This window comes from Giraffa tippelskirchi, chromosome 2 (genome assembly GCF_054371585.1).
Source record: "Giraffa tippelskirchi isolate mGirTip1 chromosome 2, T2T-mGirTip1v1.2.pri, whole genome shotgun sequence".
NCBI classification, from domain to species: Eukaryota; Metazoa; Chordata; class Mammalia; order Artiodactyla; family Giraffidae; genus Giraffa; species Giraffa tippelskirchi.
In genome coordinates, this window is record NC_137276.1 from 97389161 (window position 1) to 97415273 (window position 26113).

The window sequence follows — 26113 nt, forward strand, 5'->3', positions numbered from 1 at the left end:
TAGCTGGTAAAGAATCCGCCTGCAATGCAGGAGACCTGGGTTCGATCCCTGGGTTGGGAAGATCCCCTGGAGAAGGGAAGGGCTACCCACTCCAGTATTCTGGCCTGGAGAATTGCATGGACAATCCATTGGGTCACAGAGAGTTGGACAGGACTGAGCGACTTTCACTCACTTCACTTTCACTTTACCACTAATGCCACCTGGGAACAAAAGCGGTATCAAAGGCTATATCCTATTTTATAACTTCCCCCTTACTTATCAATACATTGTAAACATTTTTCCATGTCATTAAATATCATTTTTAATGGATAGTTACTATGTACCCAATATTGGGTTCTGAACACAACAGGTCAGTCATTAACTTCAGCTTTTTGACAGCTGAAAGGCAAATGAGATGACCAACTGCTGCTGATCTTTTATGCAGGGATAGATCTATAACCATCCCAGGAAAAGCCACAGATAACAATGTTGAAGTTTTCTCACTGAATGTAAATGAGGAAACAGTTTTTGATGGCCAGGGGAAGATTGTGAAAGAATAAGTAGGAGATAAATCAAGAGGATTCGTGTTTCTCTCTTTGTTCCCTGTTCAGATGTCATCTATGGAGAGAAACTGGCTGAGATGAGTAGTGAAATAAAATGTGTCTTCATTCATTTTTTGTGTTTATTTAGGATCAATACACTGTTTGGTTTTGAAAAACTTTGAGGTAACCATCCAATTATAGTTAAAGGAAAAATGAAACCACGGGAAATATCAAGCACAGATGCTTCCAAGCATCTGGGAAGTACTCTTTTGAATTGCTTGGTCCTGAATATAGTTCTAGGTTCTCTAATTATAAGGATATGTTTGCTGCTGCTAAGTCGCTTCAGTCATGTCCAACTCTGTGCAACCCCATAGACGGCAGCCCACCAGGCTCCCCCGTCCCTGGGATTCTCCAGGCAAGAACACTGGAGTGGGTTGCCATTTCCTTCTCCAATATGTTTATTAGCCTCTATTCTGTGGCAGGCATATACTAAGAACTTTACCATTTAAAGGTCAAATGAATTCTGTGAGGTAGGTTATAATCTCTATTCTGTACATAAGGAAATAGGTTCTGAGAGATTGGATAATTTGCCAGTGAGTGAGTGACATAACTAGTTAATACTAGAGACAAGATTCAGATCCAGGTCTGCCTTCCCAAGCGCTTTCTCCTATGTTACTCTATTAAGTAACCATTCATGGTAGGCAGAGTAATACCCCCCTCCTTCATCCTAACTGCCAGAACATTACATTATATGACAAAGAGGAATTAAGGTTGCAGACGGAGTTAAAGTTGTTAATCAATTGAGCTTAAAATAGGGAGACCATCCTGGATTATCTAGTTGGGCCCATTGTAATCACAAGTGTCCTTAAAAGTGGAAGACAGAGACAGAGAAGATGTCTCAACAGAGGCAAAGTCAGAGTGATGCAATGTGAGGACTCAGTCTGCTGTTGCTAACATTGGAGATAGAAGGCAATCATGAACCAAGAGATGTGGGCAGCCTCTAGAAGCTAGAAAAGGCAAGGAAGTGAATCCTCCCCTAGGACATCCAGAAAGGGATATACCCTGCCAACACCTGGGTTAAGCCCAGTGATACCTGAACTGGACCTCTGACTCACAGAACTGCCAGATAATAAATTCATGTTGTTTTAAGCCACCAAGTTTGTGGTACTTCGTTACAGCAGCAAACAGAAAACTCATACACCATCATTTTGTGACTATCTAAAGATCAGATTTGTATTCTTAGAGAGAAGACCCACACACTTAGCTGTTGTTCAGTTGCTACTTCCTGCATGTAAATCCATGATTTTCCCCAGAAAAGAATTCTTAAGATCTAGAAAAGTGTTGGATGAGACTACAAAGTTCTGGGTCAAGTGACATGGACAAGATTATTTTAACCTGAGATAGAAAATTATCTACTATCTATTTACTACTATGGCTTGCTTACCCCTATGATACTGTTTGAGAATCTGCTTTTAAGATCCACATCCTCAGGGATCATCTAGGAAAAAAAGTGAATTATAAAACACTTCTCAAGGGCTGAGTAAACTGCCTTGTTGGATGTAGTCATTATATACTAAGTCAGAACTTTGGCTGGATACCACAGATAGGACTTTGGAGTAATAAACAATGCTGAACAACAGGTCTACCAATTCTCAAGGCAGAAGATCTGAACCTGAATTCTACCTCTATCACTTTCTACCTGTGTATATATAGTGTAATCTTTCTAAACATCCATTTTTTCATCAAGATGGGCTGATATTACCAGCTTGGAAAGGTTTTTAATAAGGACTTAATAAAAAGATATATCTAAAGCATCTAGAACAAGGAATTCCCTGGTGATGCAGTGGATAGGAATCTGCCTGCCAATGCAGGGACATGAGTTCAATCCCTGGTCCAGGAAGATTCCACATGCCGCAGAGCAACTGAGCCTGTGCGCCACAATTACTGAGCCTATGCTCTAGAGCCAGTAAACCACAAATACTGAGCCTGCTTGCTGCAACTAGTGAAGACCATTTGCATAGAGCCTGTGCTCTAGTGACAAGAGAAGGCCCCGCAGTGAGAAGCCCACGCACTGCAACTAGAGAAAGCTGGAACACAGCAACAAAGACCTGTCACAACCAAAAACAAACAAATAAATAATAATAAAAACAATTTTAAAGCATCTAGAACAATACCTGGCACATAGCAGCCAATAACTACTAGCTTACTTCCTTCATGTTACTGAAATGCTGTGAAGGCTTTTTTTACCAGCAGAGAGGAAATGCTTATTTTCCTCTATGATCTGTTTTTATTGCAAGAAGGCTTACATATAGTTTATAAATTGCTAGATTAGGAATTTTTTTTAAAGGATATAAACATTCATTCTAGGAAATGTGCCTGGAGGCCCAGATTGAAATCTGCTCCTCCAGCCCTTCCAATGATTTTAGAGGCTTCTGATCCCTTGTGTTATATCTCTTACTGATTCAAAGAGCTAGAGTAATTTTTGTTATCTGTAACTACACCCTGCCAGATACACAGATGTGCTGTGTGTTACACCATGTGATATGTAAAATTGAATCCCGTCAGTTAAGGAAACTCTTCTGCTTATTCTGCTTTTAACAACATAGATGCTAATAAAGCATTAATATTTTGGAATTTATGGAAGAGTATTCACTCATACATAATGCCAATCTAATGAGCCAAAGACTAAAGATAGTGCTGGTGATCTCTTCCAATAATCTTAAATTGCCATTAACTCTTTACTTGATGAGACAGGGTGGTGAACAACAATAATTCATGGTAGACAATTGCCTAACATTTTCTTCCTCATGTAGTTATTTTTTGGGGAAAATGGCCTACAATTTATCAAGAAAGCTAGAACATGTTTTTGAAAGAATCAACCAGGATTGGTGTGGAGTAATAATAACATAAGGTTTTCATAAAGATGAGTAGACAGCACTTTGAGCTCCTACTGCAGAAATACATGTTAATTGTGGTAAATAAGAATTTAGGACAGCTAATTAGGATAGAATCCAAAAAATTCCTTCAATCTATCTTCTACTGTTGTTGGAAACCTTTGAAATTTAACGTGGACTACTTAATAATTCTCTGTAAATACAATTATCAAAGTGAGTTTCTTACAACTTCCTTACACATTCTGTCTACTCTGTCAAACACTTCTCAAATCTTCTTGTAGGCCCGGCTAGCAAATTTCAGGCAAGTGTTAAAAGTTACTCAATCCTCTGATTTTTTTAAAAAGAGCTATTTCTGAGAGGACTCAGAGCCATAGAGAAGTCAGAAGTCATCACAGTATGACTCTATCTCCGCCCACATCCATGTTAGGCAGGACTTGTCAGTGCATCTCAAGTTTCCTGTGTTGTGCACAGCCCAGTGTAGCTCCTTTAATCTGCCATGTCCACTTTCTCAACAGATCAGGCACTAAACAGGCACTATTTAAGGGGAGCTGGCCAAGTCACAATCTCCTTTGTGGCCTGTAAGTTCCATGAAAGCAAGAGAGTTCTCATCCATATTTGTATTCCTAGCACACAAAACACATTGAACAAATGCAGGTTGAACAAAAATACTCAGTTCTGAACTACATTCTACAACTGCTCCTTGAACTCTGTCCCAGTCTGCTATCAGTTTTCACAGGCTCTGCTGTTCGGTCTCTCATTTCTCTCCTGTTTTCACCTTTGAGATTGTCCTCACATTGTTATTTTTGCCACTTGGCTACAGTTCTGACTTCTGTGTTAGAGATATTGGTTCCAGATCCCTGAGGAACCCTTCTCCTGATGCCCAAAAGGTTGGGGACCACTGGTCCCAGTGATCTAAGAAGTATTGCGCTCTTCTGGGCTATGAGAAAACTAGAGCAAGGCCCGAGGATGTTGCTGAGCTGTGTCAGCCTGGGTTATAGAGAGGAGACAATTACAGCTAAAGGGCTTGGAGATGCGGTGAGGTGGGGAGAGAGATCTAACACGGTGGATATGGGGTCAGGAGAGGTAGGAAGGAGAAGTGGAGAGATGCACCAAACAGGAAGCCTAGCACTAGTTTGAGCTGGAGAATCAGCTGACAGTTCTAGGGCAGAAAGTTAGGAAAGAGATAGCCAGGGGCTGTCAGCTGTGCAGAAGCTACCAGGAGTCAACTCTGGGAGGGGAAAAGACTGAGAAAAAAGAAATAATTAAATGTAGAGGTGCAAAATGTGGAAGAGGGAAAGGAGTGAAAGAGGGGAGGTAAGGATGAGAGCTATCAGTCTGGTTATGTCGCTTCAGTCGTGCCTGACACTTTGTGACCCCCCTGGACTATGGCCCACCAGGCTCTTCTGTGAATGGGATTTCCCAAGTAAGAATACTGGAGTGGGTTGCCATTTCCTTCTCCAGATAAGTCTGGTTAGAGCTGGGCTAAACATTCTATTTTGCCATCAGCTTGGAACTTCTGGGCATTCAGTTGCTGTGTAGGCAAAATTGAAGTGAGAAGCTTGTCTCCTCTGTACTCAAATGACTTGGGTAGATTCTAATGAACTGTGTATATCAGGAAAGGAAAAGGTTAACTGAGATTAACCTGAAAAACAGCCTTATGTGGCAGTTTCCAAACAAGCAGGTTGACTTGGCTTGTGTGAAGGTGATGATGCCTGATCTGGAAAAGAGCAATATATGTTGTACCATTTTAAAATCCCTTCTGGCACACTGTGGTGAATGTGTCAGCTGGCAGCTAAGAACTTGCTGAAATGCAAAGTCTCTCACCATTTATAATCGACACTCCCCTTCTAGGAAAGAGCTTGTCTCATCTCTAAAGCAGTGGACTTATTAATTTGCATAAAATCTGCCATTCTCAATGAACACATATTTATCATCTACCACTTACTTTCCTACTGTCTTTAAAAAAAAAAAAAACAAAAGCCAAAACAGAATTAGTGTGCAGTGAATCAGCACCTTTAAATTCAGCCATGCCAGGTGAATCTGTCAAGAGTGGCAGGAAGCCATTTCTGGAAGGGAGAGGGAAAGGCATATTATGATCCTTTTCTGTTTCCATCATCTTTTTTTGTATGTATTTAAGTGGTTAAATCACCAAGTAGGTCAGATGTTAATTAAATGTAAAATAGATTACCGTGCTGTTTTGATATCATGTTAAAGTTGTACTTGTCGGTTGTTTATTATTTACCTAACTTATGAGAGATGATCAAATAGCCCAACTGAGTACAAAGAAATCTGCCAACCCTCCAGGTCTTAATACCAGTTCCTGAACAAAATAGGAACACCCACGATCAACAGTCTACTCTCAAATCCCACAGACACTACATATACTACCTGCTCACATTTGCCCTGTTCTTGCTGCTATTTGCCCATGAGAAAGCCAAGCCCGAGTTTTCTCTTGAAGCTAAGACTTATGGAAATGCCAAATTAATCAGTTCAAAATTTTACACATTTGGTTTCATTTAACTGATTCTTCGTGCTATAGGCACCACTTGATGACATTACAACTCAGTCACATCTCTCCATACATCTTATTAAACTGAAATAACATAAAGCAATAGAAAAAATGGTGACCAGATGCCATCTTGTTTCAGAACAAACTATGTCAGATTTTGAATGAAACTTGACAACATCTGGTTGCTTAGATGGCATATATAGATTTATTAGAGTTATTTCAGGGGATTTCTCTGGTGGTCCAGTGGTTAGGGAATATGCTTTGCAATGCAGGGGACGTGGGTTCTACCTCTGATCCAGGAAGTAAGATTCCACATGCAGCTAAGCCTGCACACTGCAACTACTGAAGCCCACACACCACAACTAAAGAGTCTGTGTGCTGCAATGAAAGATCCCACATGATGCAATGAAGATCCTGCATGCTACAACTAAGACCCAACACAGCTAAATAAATAAATATTTTTATAAATAAAGTTGTTCCACTCCTTTAATGTCATTTAGAGAATGCACACAAATATATGATGCTACTGCAAAGCTGAAAAGAAACTTTATAAAGTCCCATCATTGGCAGGGACACTATATGAAAGAAAAGCATAGTATAATCCATCTCATCAAGAGTTAATTTTACCAGAAGCATGTATGAAAATTCAGAATGTGTGAAGTCTTTGACCCAGCAGTCCTATTTCCAGGAATATATCCAAAGGAGATCACTAGTAAAGTACATAAAGATGGCAAGCAAGGATACTCATCATGGCTTTCTTTACACAATGAAAAATGGAAAATAACTTTACTGTCCTTTAATGAGGGACCTGTTAAACAAAAACATCAATGCAATATTATGCAGTCATCAAAAAAGATAATGTATCTGTACACATATATTAACATAAAAAATCTTCATGTCACCTACGTGCGTGCTAAGTTGCTTCAGTCGTGTCCAATTCTTTGCGACCCTATGGACTGTAGCCTGCCAGGCTCCTCGGTCCATGGGACTCTCCAGGCAAGAATACTGGAGTGGGTTGCCATGCCCTCCTCCAGGAAATCTTTCCAACCCAGGGATCAAACCTTGAACTCACGTCTCCTGTGTTTCCTGCATTGGCAGGCAGGTTCTTTATCACCACTTGGGAAGCCCTAGTGCCACCTGGAAAGCCCCTTCATGTCACAATGCTAAGTAAAAAGAAAGGTATAAAAGATATAAAAAAGCATTCATCCTATGACTCTATATAAAACAATTTGTATCTAGACTCTGGATGGTGAAACTTCAATTATTCAACACTTTGTTCTATTTACTTCTTAGTTTTATTTTCCATATAAGCCATGCATCTACTTTAAAAGCAGGGGAAAAAAAAACAAGCTACTTTCATCAGAGGGAAAATAATCAGTATTCCATGTTTCAGTCAGACCAGAAGTCACCCAGGAAGCCAAATGTAGCTCTTACACTTCTATGCCTTCTGTTACAAGGAAAACTGCATATAAACAGACCATGTTACAAAGGGAAACTGGATAAGTGGTGTCTAGAACCCAAACCAAAACAGAGGTGAAATACTACATAAACTAAAGTGGATGGCTTTATTATACATAGTGTTCAAAAAAATGAATTGTGCGTGTGTACGTGTATTACTATATTTTCATGACTAACAAAAAAAATAACGTGGATTCCAAATAGCAGCAAAGAATATAATCATCGTTTTTTCTTACATAAATTACCACTCTATAAATCTCCATGTTAATGTGGAAAAATCTGACCTGAACAGATGGATCTCACGCTGTTTTCTAAAACATGAACAGATTTCTGATCTTCTGGACCAGGAAATGAAGTCAGCACTACAACAGCAGACACCATCATCCAGCTCCTAGCATTTTAATTTAAGGAACTGCTAATAAAAGCAATATTCCCTCTTTAGAAATAACAACACAGCGATATGTTTGTCTTAATGGAATGTGCTCTTGATACAGAAACAAAACATAGTGGAGACCTGTAGCAGTGGAGGTGCTGGCTGACTGATCACTGAATTGCACTAGTTTTGGAGAAGCCCCTCACTGTGGTTCTTGGCAGGTAGCATCATTCGGCTGCCTCCATCCTTCATTCTCCAAGTTTCCCATGGAAGGCACAGTCCTGAAAGCTGCCACTCTGCCTGCTTAAATCTTCATCTCATTAGCCCAAGGGCCCCTTTTCCTTGAGTATGTCTTCACAGCAGCAGCTTCACAATAGACACTCTTGGGTTGGAGAACTCGCTGTCAAGCAATTAAGCAACTTTGCACATTTTTTCCTGCTTCACCACTTTCTAGCTGTGTAACTTAAGGCTGTGAAGAGACTGGTAGCGGCAGCAAGACTGAGCATGAGGAAGAACTGTGGCCAAGGAGATCGCCCATGAGGTCAAGATATCGGTTATATAAAGGGAGAATAAACAAATATTATAGTTAAATATACTGAAGATAATGGGAACCAGATTTCTCACCATCAGAGAAGGAAGATATAAATAGAAAAAAGGTGAAGACTAGAATTAACACTGTGGTATTGGAGTGCAGTTTAAGATATTAAACTAATTTTAATATCAATAGATTAATAAATATAGATGTGTATATGTACTTATGAGTTTCCCAGTTCTGTCAGCTAAGATGGCCCTTGTTCTTGTTGTTGTTGTTTAGTCGATAAATCATGTCCAGCTCTGTGACCCCATGGACTGTAGCCCACCAGGCTCCTCTGTGCATGGAATTTCCCAGGCAAGAATTCCGGAGTGGGTAGCCATTCCTTTCTTCAGGGGATTTTTCCGACCTAGGGATTGAACTCTCATCTCCTTCATTGGCAGGTGGGATTCTTTACTGCTGAGCCACCAGGGAAGCCCAGGATGGCCCTAAAGTAGCCTAAAGTAATGATACTCCAGTAGCAATGACCACACCTAGCACCCCAATCTTGTATTCTCTACTAAAAGAAAGCAAGGCTCTTTGGAAAAATATCTTTTGAAATGACTGAAATGGCAGGGGCGGGAAAAGTACAAGATGAATCTGAAACATCTTACACTAGAAAGTACTCTGATAATAACAGAGATTTCAAAGCAACACAAGAAACAACTTGAATGGGATTCAAATGACCAAATCTGTAACAATTTCATCATCAAAGTCAACAATGAGAGTAATACACTGAACACAATAGAAATCCACAAGCCAAACTGATGTAAATAAATGAATACATAAATAAAGAGAAAACTCCCTTACAATAGATTACCAACTAGTAAAAGTAAAATAAATGGGGAATTCCCTGGTGGTCATGTGGTTAAGACTCCACCTGGGGTTCAATCTCTGGTCTCGAGGAGTTAAGACCCCACAAGCCACATGGCATGGCCAAAGAAAACAAAAAAGATAACATGAATATTGGAATTGGAAAAATTGCCATTTGGCAATCATCATAGTAATTATTTAAGCAAGAATCATCATAAGTGACTGAAAGTTTGTTGAAAAATAGGATGACATAGTCTCAAAGTATCTCCCCACAAAATGCTTATTAATTACAAAGGGAGGGCTTCCTTCATGGCTCAGTGGTAAAGAATCTGCCTGCCAGTATAGGAGACACGGATTTGATCCCTGGTCTGGGAAGATTCCACATGCTGCAGAGCAACTAAGCCTGTGTGCCGCAACTATTGAGGCTGTGCTCTGGAACCAAGGAGCCACAACTACTGAAGCCTGTGCACCCTTGAGTCCATGGGTGCCACTGCAATGAGAAGCCTAAGCACCACAAATGAAGAGTAGCGCCCCCTCTCCACAACTAGAGAAAAGCATTTGCAGCAATGAAGACTCAGCATAACCAAAAATAAATAAATAAAATTATCTTTTAAAAATTACAAAAGGAAAAATAACAATTTGACAGTGGAGAAGTCACCACCTTTACCAAGTCATCAAAGTTCACATCATCAGCAAAAAGACCAATCACTGGGGAAGGGGCGGCAGGCACCATATTGGGCAGCAAAGATACAAGAAGAAGCCCCCGAAGCAGTCCAAGAAGCGAGACAGAAAGATGGACGAGGAAGACAAGGCATTCAATCAGAAAAAGAAGGAGGAGCAGAAGAAACTCGAGGAGCTAAAAGTGAAGGCCGCGGGGAAAGGCCCCATGGACACAGATGGAATTAAGAAATCTGGCAAAAAGGAAGCTGTTCCTTGTGCCTGAGGCAATGATGATCCTTAATTCCATTCATGTTTCAACATCTGGATTTCCTGCTGTAACATCTGTTGCCATCTGCAGCTAGAATGAGGTGTTGTCTTAGAACCTGGTACATTTAAGAACAAACGTTTGTATAAATTAATAAGTAATCATAGAGTAGCTCCTCTTTAGTTCTTCTTAGCCATTTCTACCTTGGCTATGAGATCTGCATAAACCCAACTGAGAATCCTGCCGAAATGTGTTCTTAAGTCTTTGTTCTATACTGAATTCTGTACTACTTGGAATTAAATAAATTCATTTGAAATGGGAAAAAAAAAAGACAAATCAATATTGTGTCTCTTAATAAGATCCACTGAAAACACACAATATCACATCTATCATTTTCCTGCCAAAAATGCGTAACTTGCATCAGACAAACCTAAAACCTAAATGAGGAACATTCTACCAAATGAATGGTCTGAACTTCCAAAAATGTCAAAGTCACTAACAACAAGAAAGAAATGAAGAACTACCACAGGGTAAAGATTAAAGGGACATAACTAAATGCAATTACAACCCTGGATTTGATTCTAGACAAGAAATAAAAAATATTTTTCCAAAAAGGAAATTACTGGGACAAATACTGAATGAGATCTGTGGATTCAATGCAGAATTATGTGTTAAGTTCCTCATTTTGGTGATAATTCTGTGGTTATACAGAAGAGTGTCTTGTCTTTAAGGAAGACACTTGCTACTGCTACTGCTGCTAAGTCGCTTCAGTCGTGTCCGACTCTGTGCAACCCCATAGATGGCAACCCACAGGCTCCGCCATCCCTGGGATTCTCCAGGCAAGAATACTGGAGTGGGTTGCCATTTCCTTCTCCAGTGCATGAAAGGGAAAAGTGAAAGTGAAGTTGCTCAGTCGTGTCCGACTCAGCGACCCCATGGACTGTAGCCTACCAGGCTCCTCCGTCCATGGGATTTTCCAGGCAAGAGTACTGGAGTGGGGTGCCATCGCCTTCTCCGAAGGAAGACACTTAAGTAGGCATAATTAGGCATCATATTTGCAACTTACTTTCAATTGGTTCAGAAAAAAAAAGAAAGTACCTGAGTGAATGACAAAGCAAACATTGAAAAATGTTTATCACTGGAGAACTTGGGGTGAAGTATACATGAGAATTATCTTTCACCCCACGAGTTTGTTGGGCTATGCATGAAACTTTACTATAAGTTTGAAATTATTTCTAAATAAAACATGAAAAAATATATTGGGGATAACATAAGAGTTTTTGGAAGAAGTACATGAGTTAATACATTTGAGGTGCTTAAAACATAGCTAGGTATACAGTACCTGTAAAGAAGGCTGAGCATTGAAGAATTGATGTTTTCAAACTGTGGTGCTGGAGAAGACTCTTGAGAGTCCCATGGACAGCAAGGAAATTAAACCACTAAATCCTAAAGGAAATCAACCCTGAATATTCATTGGAGAGACTGACACTGAAGATGAAGTTCCAATATTTGGCCACCTGATGCGAAGAGCCAACTCTTTGGAAAAGACCATGATGCTGGGAAAGATTGAGGGCAAGAGAAGAAGAGAGGAACAGAGGAGATTTTTGGATGGCATCGCTGACTCAATGGACATGAGTTTGAGCAAACTCCGGGAGATAAAGAAGGACAAGGAAGCCTGGTGTGCTGCAGTTCATGGGTTGCAAAGAGTCAGACACGATTTAGCAACTAAAAAACAACAAGGTACACAATAAATGTTAAATAAATGTTAGTGATAAAGGTAGTAGTAGTAATGAATACCTCACCACAACTCATCTGAATCAGAACAAGTTGACTCTGGCTCACTTATTTGTTTTCTCTTTTCAGATTTAATTTTGAGATTGAAAGAACATTTATTTGCATTTGAGATGCTAACACCATCATTAAACTTTTTATTGAAGTTTAAGCACACAGTATACATGTAGGACAATATTTTATAAACTGTTAGTAAAAAAAGACGTTAGTAAAATATTTTAAATAATCAAGATCAAGCTTTTGAAAAGTCATTTTCATCTTTCATTAATTTAAGCAATATGGTGATAATGAGATTTTATGATCTGTACATACATAGATATATATGTCTTTATCCATATACAATATATACATTAACATGTATATATTTACTATAGGGTATTCATATACAACATTATAATAATACATATAGAATTAACGACCATGAGAGTTGAAAAAGTCTTTGTGGGTCATCTACTCCAATTCCTTTAATAGCAACTATACCTCTATAGCATCTGCAACAAATAGTACAGTTTCTGTTTGAACCTACTTATTCCTTTTGAAGGCAGTCACCTGGGAATCATTCTGGTTGTTAGAAAATTGTTTTTTAACATTCAGTGAAAATCTCTCTATCTATAATTTCCAGAGTCTGTTCCTACATATTAGCTCTGGGGTCACTAATTATTTCTCTTCCATAGAAAATTTCAGTATCAGGAACTTTTCTACCCTCCTCATCCCAGGCCTCCCATCATGAGTTTTCTCTTCTCCGGACTGAAAATCTCCTCTTTTTTCAATTACTCCACATATAATCATGGTTTTCATCTCACCATATTAACCACTCCAGTTTCTATGATCTCTCCTATTCAGGAGATTCTGTTTCTATGAGGGGAGCCTGAGATCACACCAGCTATTCTGGCATCCTCACACATTTATGGTTTCTCCTTCATTCAGTCAATATTTACTAAATGCCTATGGTGTGGAAGGCACTGTGCTAAGATATTGTGAGAGAGAAAATTAAGAAAACATATGCTTTCTCTTAAAGAACTTACACATTCATTTGGGAAAAAAGAAATATGCTAATAAGTACCAAAAATAGACACAAGTGCTGTGTATGTTAAAAGAAGGAAATTATACAATTAAATATCTATTTGTTGTAACACTGAGTACTAGAGAACAAAAAAAGTAATGACAGTTTCAGACTAGACCTGTTTTGGTTTGGGATAGCATGAGAATTGGTAAAAAGCAGTAAGCGTGGGATTTAAAAACAGTAAGAGAGGCAACATTGAGAGAGGAATTTCTAGATTGGGAGAATTATGCATTGGTTAAGAAGACACAAAAGGTTTATATTTTTATCCTTTTGACCTGTGACGATGTGATCAATAAACACTTGTCCAGATTGATTTACATGAGACAAGAAATAAATTGACTGGACTACTACGCATCTAATGCTTTACATGTATTATTTTACTAAATCCCACAACAACCCCAACAAGGTAGGCACTAATATTAGTCCCTCTTTAAAAACAAATCAGTGCTCACTTTGGCAGCACATATACTAAAGTTGGAACGATACAGAGAAGATTAGCATGGCCCCTGTGCAAGGACGACACGCAAATTCGTGAAGCATTCCATATTTTTGCAAAAACCACTACAATATTGTAAAGTAATTAGCCTCCAACTAAAATAAATAAATTAAAAAATAAATAAATAAATAAAAACAAATCAAGTGAAGATCAACAAGCTTCAGTGACTTGGCCAAGGTTACAGAGCTGCTTATGGCAGCCAGTCTTCAAATTCAGACTGTCATATTCTAGTTCAACTTGAAATCATCAACTACTTACTGCCCAATGAAGCAATATTCGGCAAACTCCCACCCACATTCCCACAACCTTTCTTGAGAACTACTTGGGAGAAATCTCTCACTGAACAATCTGTTCCTCCTCTGGGTTCAAGAACACTTTCTACAGAACTCTGTTACAATCCTTGGCATAAGGTATCACTGTGAATTGTGTATGTAACACTCACTCCTGATAAAGTGTTACTGCTCCAAGAGCAGAGATTATGTCCTTATCTTCTTCATGGTATCCCCATACCCTAAGGCATTGCCAGACTCACTGGGAGCATGGTATAGCTTGCCTTCTTTGAAGAAAGTCACCCGTTTAACCAGAGACCTCTAACTCTGGATCTCATTTGTCGTGCAGAGCTTTGGTTGCCACAATTCTGCAATCTAACACTATCTTCTATCTCAGCTCTAAATTAAGGGAATCATCCAAGAAGTAATTGTGAGTATCTGGCTTCAGTCCATCCCACCCTCAGCAGCCTCATTCATCTTTGGGATCCTCACTCCTATCTATTATTTTTTAAATTTTATTTATTTTTGGCTCCACTAGGTCTTTGTTGCAGTGAGTGGGCGGCGAGCAGGGGCTGCTGTCTAGTTGTGGTGTGCTGCTTCTCATTGTGGTGGCTTCTTGTTGCAGAGAAACAGGGGCACAAGGACTCAATAGTTGTGGGACATGGGATTAGTTGCCCCGAGGCAAGTGGGACCTTCATGGACCAGGGATGGAACCTATGTTCCCTGCATTGGCAGGTGAATTCTGAACCACTGGACCACCGGGCAAGTCCCTCACCCTCATTCAGAACAATGGCTCAGCCAGAGTTACACAGAGCCCAGAGGCAAAATAAATGGGAAATTAGATTACCTAATAGCTTTACTTTCCTTCAAGTTTTTAAAGTAAAAGTCAGGGTTCAATAAAGTTGCTGATACTCCGGAGACTTAAATAAAAGGAAAGGGAAAAGTGATTTTGAGAAGTCAGGAAATGACTAAATGAACCTAAGTAATGATGACACACATGTGGATTGAATTAATATAAAATTCAATACATGAAATAGTGTTAAGTGCACATAAATTATTACATATGCCCATTAATATATATAATTCAACTACAGCAGTGGCTATAAGAGAAATCAGAGTAGTAAGTATTTAACATGTATAATGTTATATAGTGAAAGTGAAAGTCACTCAGTCGTTTCTGACTCTTTGTGTCCCCATGGACTGTAGTTAATGGAATTCTCTAGGCCAGAATATTGGAGTGAGTAGCCTTTCCCTTCTCCAGGGGATCTTCCCAACCCAGGGATTGAACCCAGGTCTCCCACATTTCAGGTGGATTCTTTACTAGCTGAGCTACAAGGGAAGCCCAAGAATACTGGAGTGGGTAGCCAATCCCTTCTCCAGTGGATCTTCCAACCCAGGAATCAAACTGGGGTTTCCTGCATTGCAGGTGGAGTCTTTACCAACTGAGCTATCAGGGAAGCTTATAAAGGGCCAAAATTTTTAAGCTTTATATATATATATATAAACATTTATTGGGCAAAGTACAGTTTTGGTCCACAGAAGGAAAAAACTCAATGATCTCAGCTCATCTTTGACATTTCCCTAAGTAGACGGGGATTTCCTGTGTCTAGACTAGAAGGTAGATGGATGAAAAGTGAGAAGGGAGAGGCACTGGAGTGGGTATCATTCTCCTTCTGGCACCCAAGCCAGTGATCAGCACACAGTGACTTTTAAACAATACTTTGGTTACTAAGAGAATCAACTGTTAAGGACAGAATGGCAAAAGAAAAACAAAAACAAGTGTGGTGATGGGAAAGTTTACTGTGCCTGATTTTATAATAAAAATAATGCCAGAGAAACATGAAATAAGAAAGAGCAGCGGCACATAACATCCTGGAACTGTGACTTACCAGAGTGTTTAAGAATACCATCCATATTTCCTTGCAGAGGCAAAGTGACCTCCACAAAGAAAATGAGACAAGACACTCATCACCAATGAAATGTCCGAAAGTGCTCAAAAAAGAGAGTTTGGTTAGAATACGATTAATACCATCATCATTTTCCCCATCAACAAATCCCAACCTCAGAATGGCAAATTATACTGCCACTCAGTTCACCAGGAGGCAAAGACTCCTCAAGCATCTACTAATTGGGAATGATCTAGTCCTCATGAATACCAGCACAAACTGTCAGATTTGTGCTAGACAGGCCAACAATTGCTATGATCAGCTAAAAGATCTGAAATGTGGATAGCAGTACTATCCAACTTAAAAGTCATTAGGGATAAACAACAAAGTCCTAATGTATATCATGGGGAACTATATTCAATATTCTGTGATAAACCATAAAGGAAAAGACTATTTTTAAAAAGAATATATATGTGTGTATAACTGAGTCACTTTGCTGTACAGCAGAGACTGGCACAACACTGTAAATCAACTATACTTCAATTTAAAAGAGTTACTGGGGAATTCAGCCATCCATTTGAATTAAAATATTGTGAAAATTAATTTTATAAGCTCCAATTAAGCTTATATTTGATTATGGCATATTCAGTTCAGTTCAGTCGCTCAGTCATTTCTACCTCTTTGCAACCCCATGGACTGCAGCATGCCAGGCTTCTCTGTCCATCACCAACTCCCGGAGCTTGCTCAAACTCATGTCCATTGAGTTGGTGATGCCATTCAATCATCTCATCCTCTGTCACACCTTCTCCTCCTGTCTTCAGTCTTTCCCAGCATCAAGGTCTTTTCCAATGAGTCAGTTCTTCACATCAGGTAGCCAAATATTGGAGCTTCAGCTTCAGCATCGGTCCTTCCAATGAATATTCAGGACTGATTTCCTTTAGGATTGACTGGTTTGATCTTCTTGCAAGCCAAGGGACTCCCAAGAGTCTTCTCCAACACCACAGTTCAAAAGTATCAATTCTTCGGCACTCAGCTTTCTTTATAGTCCAACTCTCACATCCATACATGACTACTGGAAAAACCACAGCTTTGACTAGATGGACCTTTGTCAGCAAAGTAATGTCTCTGCTTTTTAATGTGCTATCTAGGTTGGTCATAACTTTTCTTCCAAGGAGTAAGCGTCTTTTAAATTCATGGCTGCAATCACCATCTGCAGTGATTTTGGAGCCCCAAAAAACAAAGTCCGTCACTGTTTCCATTGTTTCCCCATCTATTTGCCATGAAGTGATGGAACCGGATGCCATGGTTTTAGTTTTTTGAATGTTGAGTTTTAAGCCAGCTTTTTCACTCTCCTCTTTCACTTTCATCAAGAGGCTCTTTAGTTCCTCTTCACTTTCTGCCATAAGAGTGGTATAATCTGCATATCTGAGGTTATTGATATTTCTCCTGGCAATCTTGATTCCAGCTTGTGCTTCATCCAGCCCGGCATTTCTCATGATGTATTCTGCATATAAATTAAGTAAGCAAGGTGACAATATACAGTCTTGATGTACTCTTTATTCAATATTCCAGGTATATTTATATCTATACATATTTTCTTCATGGTCATATTTTCTTTCATCTACCACAAATACTCTAAAGAATAGCTCCTTTTTTAAAAGATTGGATAGTAACAGTTTAAAAATATGACAGACTAAATGGCATTTAAATAAAAACACTTTCATTAAGTATTTTTTTATTAATTTTTATTGGAGTATAGTTGCTTTATATTGTTGTTAGTTTCTGCTGTTCAGCAAAGTGAATCAGTTATACATATACACATATCCCCTTTTTTGTATTTTCTTCCTTTTTAGGCCACCACAGAGCCCTGAGTATAGAGTTCCTTTTGCTATACAGTAGGTTCTCATTAGTTATTTGTTTTATACATAATTGTGTAGATATGTCAATCCCAATCTTCCAATTCATTCCACTTCCTCGCCTCCTTGATATCCATACATTTGTTTTCTACATTGGTGCCTCTATTTCTGCTTTACAGATAAGTTCATCTGTACCATTTTTCTAGATTCCACATATAAGTGACACTATATGATATCTGTTTTTCTCTTTCTGACTTACTTCACTCTGTTTGACAGTCTCTAGATCCATCCTCATCTCTGCCAATAGCACAATTTAGTTCCTTTTTATGGCTGAGTAATATTCCATTGTGTATATATGCCATAACTTCTTTATCCATTCACCTATTGATGGACATCTAGGTTACTTCCTTGTCCTGGCTATTGTAAATATTGCTGCAATGAACATGGGGGTGCATGTATCTTTTTTAATCATTAAGTATTTAGAAACTGAATAAGTATTAAAAGGTTCAAACTGAGTAACGTGTTACTCCTTATAGAAGACAAGCCTATGTACATGTGGGTTAAAATAAGCAATTACTTCTCACAAAGTCATCTTCAATAGAATTTTACATCTAGTAATGAAATGAATTTAAAAAGGAAAATGGAAGTATAAACCTAGAATTTAAAATGTAATCTTTTTATATCATGAAACATAGTAGATTATCTTTATTATAGAAGGATGAACAACCAAATGTAAGTGTCAAATATTATAAAGGGTAAAAAGATAGATTTGACTATATAAAATGTGAAATTTTCTATACAGCAGAAAATATCATAAAGTTTAAAAATTAAAAAAAGTCAGGAAAAAAGTTGCAACACATGCAACCAAATCTTTAGCATCTGAAGAATTTTCACAAATAAGAAACAGCCTATAAGCATACCAACAGAAAAATAAAGCTATGAGCTGGAAACTCACAAAACAAAAATAAATATAACCAGTAAGTATATAAAAAGATGCTCTTTACTGCCTATCCAACTGACAAAAAACCTTATTTTGGTAATAGTATGGGGATTCTGACATTCTAATTCAGTTTTTATACTGGTATATATTGGTACATCTTTTCTGTAGCACAATCTAGAAATATCATTCTTCCAACAAATATTTCTTGAATACACATATATCTGACATTGTGTAGATGCTAAGAACATAGTAAAGAATAAAACAGGCAAGGGAAGAGATAAGAAATAATTAAATAATTAAAGAAATAAATCAGTGTATCAAAAATAAAACATACATATCCATTGAACCATCAATTTCACTTCTAGGAATTTTTTCCAAGGATATAATCAAGTGCACAAATATTTACTCAAAGATACTATTTGCAGAATAGTATAATAACAGCAAAAATAAGAAATAAATAGATGTTCTTTATTATGAGATTATTTAAATAAATTGCTCTGCTTACATAGTACAATATTACACAACACTTAATACTGATGACCTAGTTTTATATGTATTGATTTGAAAGACATTAGTGATAAATTATCGGAGAAGGCAATGGCACCCCACTCCAGTACTCTTGCCTGGAAAATCCCATGGATGGAGGAGCCTGGTAGGCTACAGTCCATGGGGTCGCTAAGAGTTGGACGACTGAGCGACTTCACTTTCACTTTTCCCTTTCATGCACTGGAGAAGGAAACGGCAACCCACTCCAGTATTCTTGCCTGGAGAATCCCAGGGACGGCGGAGCCTGGTGGGCTGCCGTCTGCGGGGTCGCACAGAGTCGGACACGACTGAAGTGACTTAGCAGTGATAAATTATACAGTGAAAATGCAACCAACAGAAGATTGGCTCATTTAAAATACATGTGGACTTATTTAAAAGAAAATCTGTTTGAGTATAGAGGTGTCCTAAAAATCTAAAAATAGAATTACCATAATGATCCAGGAATCTCACTCCTGGACATGCATCCAAAAAACACGAAAGCTCTAATTCAAAAAGGTACATGTACCCCAATGTTCTTAGAGGCACTGTTTACAATACCCAAGACACTGAAGCAACCTAAGTGTCCATCAGCAGATGAATGCATAAAGAAGATGTGGTATATATATATAATGGAATATTACTAATCTATAAAAAGAATGAAATAATGTCATTTGCAGCAATATGAATGGACTGACAGATTAACATACTAAGTGAAGTAAGTCAGAGAAAGACAAATATTACATCTCTTATATATGGAATCTAAAAAATAAAACAAATGAACTTATTTACAAAACAGAAACAGATTCATAGACATAGGAAACAAACATTGTTACCAAAGGGAAAGGGTGGCATAAGTTGGAATATGGGATTAACAGATGCACACTACCAAATATAAAATAGATAAATAACAAAGATTTACTGTATAGCACAGGGAACTATACTCAATATCCTATAATAAACTATAATGGAAAAGAATCAGAAAAAAGAATATAATGCATATATGTATAACTGAATCACTTGCTACACTCACACAATATTGTAAGTCAACTATAATTCAATTTTTTAAAAAATTTATTTACAATGTTTTCTCTGGTTTTATGTATTGCCCTATTACCCAAATTTCCTAACAATGAGCATACATTTTATTAGAGAAAAACCACAGCTATTTAACATTTTGAAAAACATATATGTAGTCTTTACAGGGTTCACAAAGCGTATCCCACCAGTATAATTGAGATTATCAGCATTATGATATATCTTAGTTATTATTTTCTTCAGATTATAACTTTCCATAAGATTGTTGGCTAGCTATTGTTTTCTACTAAATTTGTCATTAATTCTTTCTGTTTAAACTTCGTTTAGGAACATCTTTTTTGTATTAATATCAATTTTACCTCTTTATAGACTATATTTGTTCTGTAATTAAAATATGTGTATTTTCTTATACTTCAAACTTTTTATCTTGTTTTGGGGTATAATTGATTAACAATGTTGTGATAGTTTCAGGTGAACAGCGAAGGGACTAAGCCATACATACACATGTATCCATTCTCCCCTAAATTCCTGTCCCATCCAAGCTGACGCATAACATTGAGCAGATTTCCATATGGTGCTCAATGTGCTCAGTCACTAAGTCATGTCCGACCCTTTGTGACCCCATAGACTGTAGCCTGCCAGGCTCCTCTGTCCATGGGATTCTCCAGGCAAGAATACTGGAGTGGGTTTCCATTTCCATCTCTAGGGGATCTTCCTGACCCAGGGACCAAACCTGCGTCTCCTGCATTGGAAGGTGGATTTTTTACCACTGAGCCACCAAGGGAGCACCATGCTATACAGTAGTAGGTCCTTGTAAAAATAAATAAATAAATAATTCTAAAATATGTGTAAATACTTTCTTGCTCAGCCAAATACCAATAACTTTAATTCACAGGTTCTGTGACTTGGGAACAGATGATTATGAACATTAATAGTTCTGCAGAGTTCAGAAATACTAAAGGTGTCAAAAAATAAAGATGGATTATAAAAATGTTCTGGAAAACATGTAATTTGTAGTGTGTGATGGCGCTGAAAACCAGTGAGTGTATTTACATGTGTGTAATGTTTGTGTGTATATATTCACACATGCATCCCACATATGCTATGTATTTGCATATGTGAGAGTTCTTGTTTATGCTCACCCTGTGCCCTCCCATGTAGGTAAACCAAACCTGTTAGGCATATGCTTTATCTGCACCCCCAGGACGAGCCACATTTGCCTTCAGGTTATCTTCAGGAAACAAGCATCAACTCATCCGAAAAAGGTTTCACTGTCGAGCGGGCGCCACTCTGGCCACTTGCCTTGGAGGCCGGCTATTTCTGGCAAAGGTGCAGGATAGAACCGCAAGGAAGGTCGCCTCCAGGGAACGAAGCCGACGACGAAGGCGCTGGAGGTACTTCAGCACCACGGACACGGGCAACCCCAATCAGGTCCTTTAGAGCCTAAAGTCAGCCGACACCTCCCCTTCCCCAAGCGCTCCCAGCCCTCTCCGCTCAGTGCGTCACTGTCTCTGGGCCCTCAATCGTCACTCGTCGCCAGCTTTTCATCCCGCTCCCTCGCCAAGCCTGGCAAAAGCCTGCACAGAGATGCGAGTCTGCGCAACTCCCCTACTTGCCTTTCCTGCTGCCCCGTGCCACCCCTCCATCCTCCTCTCTCCAAAGACGCCACACGAGCGCACGTGGCGTAGAAACCCTACGGCCCAAAGGCGGGTCAGGGAGGGGTCGTACTTTCCTCCTCGGAGCTGGGGGAGACTGCGTGGACTTGCCCTGCGCCTCCAGCCACCACTCTCGGCAGCGGCCTGGCCCTTCCTCCACTACTCCTTGCCCTTGCCTTTCATTGGGGAAAGATCGCGCTATACCGTTTATTCGCCGCGAAAATCTCAAACCATGCAGACAGGCGTCCAAGAGTCGGCAACAGAGTAAAGGAAAATACTCATTCTTGGCCTTATTTCTAAAACCACCCAGCATTCTTAAAAAGTTTGAAATTGATGCCATGGCGCCACAGGGACTCACCCTGGTTTGGGTGGGCTCCCGGGCGTGAGGAAAGCAAGAGCCCCTGGCCTTTATCAGAGAAGTACACGTAAACGCGACGGTGGCAGGAAACGGGGGCGCAGAGGCCATAGCTGATGCTGACCCTACCGAACCCATGTCCAGGTTTTCCAAGGCAGCAGTGCTGGCAAGTGGGGGCCCCGCGGACCCTCAGGCGTCGAGCAGAGCCCCGGAAAAAGGGTGTGAAGGGGGCGGGGCGCTTCACCCGGGTCCGGCCCAAGCCCCAAAGAGGGACTCGGCCTCTTAGGTGCCTCGGCTGAAAGTGAGTGTGTGGGCTTCGGGGTATGCCCTCACTCATGGGTGGGGGCGGCCCGGCAGGCAGCGTCAAGTCCCCAGTCTGTTGTGCTGACCGGCGGCCGGGCCCGGGTTACCTGCGTGCCGCGGCGAGGAAGGCGCGAACCGGTGCTCCGGCCGGGGCTGCCCGCTGCCGCGCGCCTAGTCCAGGCTCTGAGCCCGATGAGGCCACCGCGGGTTCGCCACGAAAACCGCGGCTGGCGCGGCGGAGGCCGCGGGGCTGGGCGGGGAGAGGGGCGTCGCCCGCGCGGACACTGCGCCTGCGCTCTCTGCGGCTCCCCCTGTCCCTCACCCGCAGGTGCCCCAGTGGAAGACAACTGGCAGCGCCGGGCGTTCGTGCCGGGACTGAGGGACTTCCCCTACCCGCGCGGTGGGAGGGCCCAGGAGCCGGGAGACTGCCTTCCCGGACCGCTAGAGCCTACGCCGTCAGAAACACGCCCTTGGAGAGACCAGATTTGAAGCAATCGCCAGCCAGCCCGAGTGACCTGGTTTTCTGGAAGCGAGCAGGGAGGCAGCCTCAAACCATTTCGACCTTTCTGTTTGTGCTTAAAGTCGCAAATCGATTCCTTGATATTTAAAATATGTCTGGCATCAGTAAATCATGGTCCGAAAAGGTCTTCGGGCATCCCGGACTGCACGGGAAGTTTTACCCATGAGGTTTCTGGGGGGGGGGGGGGTCTTGACGCTCCAGAGCTGGCTCCTGAACTGAGGTCTATACACCCCAATCCTGTGCTGAATGAATTCAGCTTCTTGAAAACAGACCTGGTCATCAAAGCAATGGACTAGATGGGTCAAGAGGACGGGCAAGAAGACCAGCATCACAGGCCAGACAAGAAAGGGTGATGCCTGAATCAAAGTGCCAGCTGCGGGAAAAGATAGGAAGTGACTGTTGGTTTTACTCGTGTCCTTCCAGACCCACTTACCACTCTGCTCTGTGACTCAGGGCTGACTTTTAGGGATGACATCAACTGTCCTCTGGCTTTTTGCCTGGTATTGGCCAATGGAAGGCACCTGCAGAAGATGGATCACGGTGTTTGCATGCTAAGGGGCTTCAGTCGTGTCCCATTCTTTGCGACCCTATAGACTGTAGCCTGCCAGGATCCTCTGACCATACGGATTCTCCAGGCGAGAATACTTGAATGGGTTGCCATTTCCTTCTGCAGGGGATCTTCCTGACCCAGGGATCGAACTCAGGTCTCCTGCGGCTCCTGCTCTGCAGGCAGATTCTTTACCACTGAGCCACCAATGGATCACAAGGCAGGATGTTATTCAGGACCTCCCCCTTGCAACATCAGAGGGCCACTCTGTTAGCTGTGGCTACATTCTCTATCTGACCACCATTTCTCCAATCCCGTGGCCTTCTCCTACAGTTCTCCCTTACTTCTGTTTGCCACCTGCTGCCTCTGCCCCTACAGACCTGGGGCTAGTTGTGGTTCCCAGTACGTGCATGCTCAGTGGTTCTGTGGTGACTTTTTGTGACACTATGGACTATAGCCCACCAGGCTCCTCTATCCATGGGATTCTCCAGGCAAAAATATTGGAGTGGGTTTTGGTGCCCTCCTCCAGGGGATCTTCCCAACCCAGGGATGGAAGCCAGGTCTTCTGCATAGGCAAGTGGATTCTTTATCATTGAGCGAACTGAGAAGCTTACAGTTCCCAGAGGTTTCCCTTCAGTTCAGTTCAGTTCAGTTGCTCAGTCGTGTCCGACTATTTGCGACCCCGTGAATCATAGCTCGCCAGGCCTCCCTGTCCATCACCAACTCCTGGAGTTTACCCAAACCCATGTCCATCAAGTCAGTGATGCCATCCAACCATCTCATCCTCTGTCGTCCCCTTCTCCTCCTGCCCCCAATCCTTCCCAGCATTAAGGTCTTTTCCAATGAGTCAACTCTTCGCATGAGGTGGCCAAAGTATCGGAGTTTCAGCTTCAACATCAGTCCTTCCAATGAACACCCAGGACTGATATCTTTTAGGATGGACTGGTTGGATCTTCTTGCAGTCCAAGGGACTCTCAAGAGTCTTCTCCAACACCACAGTTCAAAAGCATCAGTTCTTTGGCACTCAGCTTTCTTCACCATCCAACTCTCACATCCATACATGACCACTGGAAAAACCATAGCCTTGACTAGACGGACCTTTGTTGGCAAAGTAATGTCTCTGCTTTTAAATATGCTCTCTAGGTTGGTCATAACCTTCCTTCCAAGGAGTAAGCATCTTTTAATTTCATGGCTGCAATCACCATCAACAGTGATTTTGGAGCCCAAAAAAATAAAGTCTGACACTGTTTCCATTGTTTCCCCATCTATTTCCCAAGAAGTGATGGGACCAGATGCCATGATCTTAGTTTTCTGAACGTTGAGCTTTAAGCCAACTTTTTCACTCTCCTCTTTCACTTTCATCAAGAGGCTCTTTAGTTCTTTTTTGCTTTCTGCCATAAGGGTGGTGTCATCTGCATATCTGAGGTTATTGGTATTTCTCCCGGCAATCTTGATTCCAGCTTGTGTTTCTTCCAGCCCAGCATTTCTCATGATGTACTCTACATAGAAGTTAAATAAGCAGGGTGATAATATACAGCCTTGACATGCTCCTTTTCCAATTTGGAACCAGTCTGTTTTCCGTGTCCAGTTCTAACTGTTGCTTCCTGATCTGCATACAGGTTTCTCAAGAGACAGGTCAGATGGTCTGGTATTCCCATGTCTTTCAGAATTTTCCACAGTTTATTGTGATCCACACAGTCAAAGGCTTTGGCATAGTCAATAAAGCAGAAATAGATGTTTTTCTGGAACTCTCTTGCTTTTTCGATGATCCAGAGGATGTTGGCAACTTGATCTCTGGTTCCCCTGCCTTTTCTAAAACCAGCTTGAACATCTGGAAGTTCACGGTTCACGTATTGCTGAAGCCTGGCTTGGAGAATTTTGAGCATTACTTTACTAGCGCGTGAGATGAGTGCAATTGTGCAGTAGTTGGAACATTCTTTGGCATTGCCTTTCTTTGGGATTGGAATGAAAACTGACCTTTTCCAGTCCTGTGGCCACTGCTGAGTTTTCCAGATCTGCTGGTATATTGAGTGCAGCCTTTAACCCTGCCCAAATCTTTTTAAATAGTCCCTTCCTTAAATTCTCAACTATCCCGTGGATGTGCCATGCCATCGTTATCCCCCCACCTTTTTCCTACCATTCCAAGATACTATAACAGACTTTGACTTTACTGTGGCTGGGAAGATTCATTAAAAAAAAAAAAAAGTGCCAAAAAAGATGGGACTTTTAAAAGGCGAGATGTCTCCCAGACTCATCCTGATAGTTCTCAGGCTCTGGGCAGCCATCATGGTGGTCTCCCCACTGGGTTCACTGGCCTGAGGGCATCAAAGACAGTCTGAGTAGACCCAAGAATGTGATTCAGACTACTCACAATCAGTGTGTTCACAAAAGGGCTGGGGGGGTCATCTGAGTGTACAGCATAGCAGAACTTTTGGATGCCTCTTAATGTAGAGACAATCTAGACCTTTATGGAGCAAGAGCTTGTGCCCTTCCAACTGCAGCTGGGCAGCTTTTGAATGAGTCAAAATCCTTGGAACACTTAAAGAGTCTTGGGCACAGTGTCTGAAAAAATGTGTTTATGAAGGAGCTGCTGAGTGAGGCAATTGTCAAGGAGAGTCTCCAGCTGTTTCTGTAGAAAACCCAAAGAATGTTCCCAAAGAGGGAGAAATGAAAGGCAATAGTGAGTAGCAATTGCCCATAGCACTCATGTTAGCTGGGTTTCCTGACCATTCCTCTGGCTTGTAAGGACAATCAAACTGGTTTAACTAACTTAATTTTTCCTCACCCCACCCCACCCTCTTAAAAAAA

At 40.8% G+C, this 26113-nt stretch overlaps 1 protein-coding gene and 1 non-coding gene across 4 annotated transcripts in view; one reads left to right on the top strand and one right to left on the bottom strand.

Moving 5' to 3' along the window:
• Positions 1-22494, bottom strand: part of SLC35G2 (solute carrier family 35 member G2) — a 41600-nt gene extending 19106 nt beyond the window's left edge. For 2 of the 3 annotated variants that reach the window (XR_014076675.1, XM_081569693.1), the window contains exon 1: positions 22346-22494. The gene's annotated coding sequence lies outside the window, so the exon portion shown is untranslated. Of the gene's footprint in view, positions 1-21938; positions 21998-22345 lie in introns of those variants that run through there. The other variant, XM_081569695.1, reaches the window with a different exon arrangement.
• Positions 13363-13469, top strand: LOC145540104 (U6 spliceosomal RNA). The gene has a single exon (XR_014078221.1). It is a non-coding gene; the product is annotated as a U6 spliceosomal RNA (small nuclear RNA).
• Positions 22495-26113: the final 3619 nt, after the last annotated feature.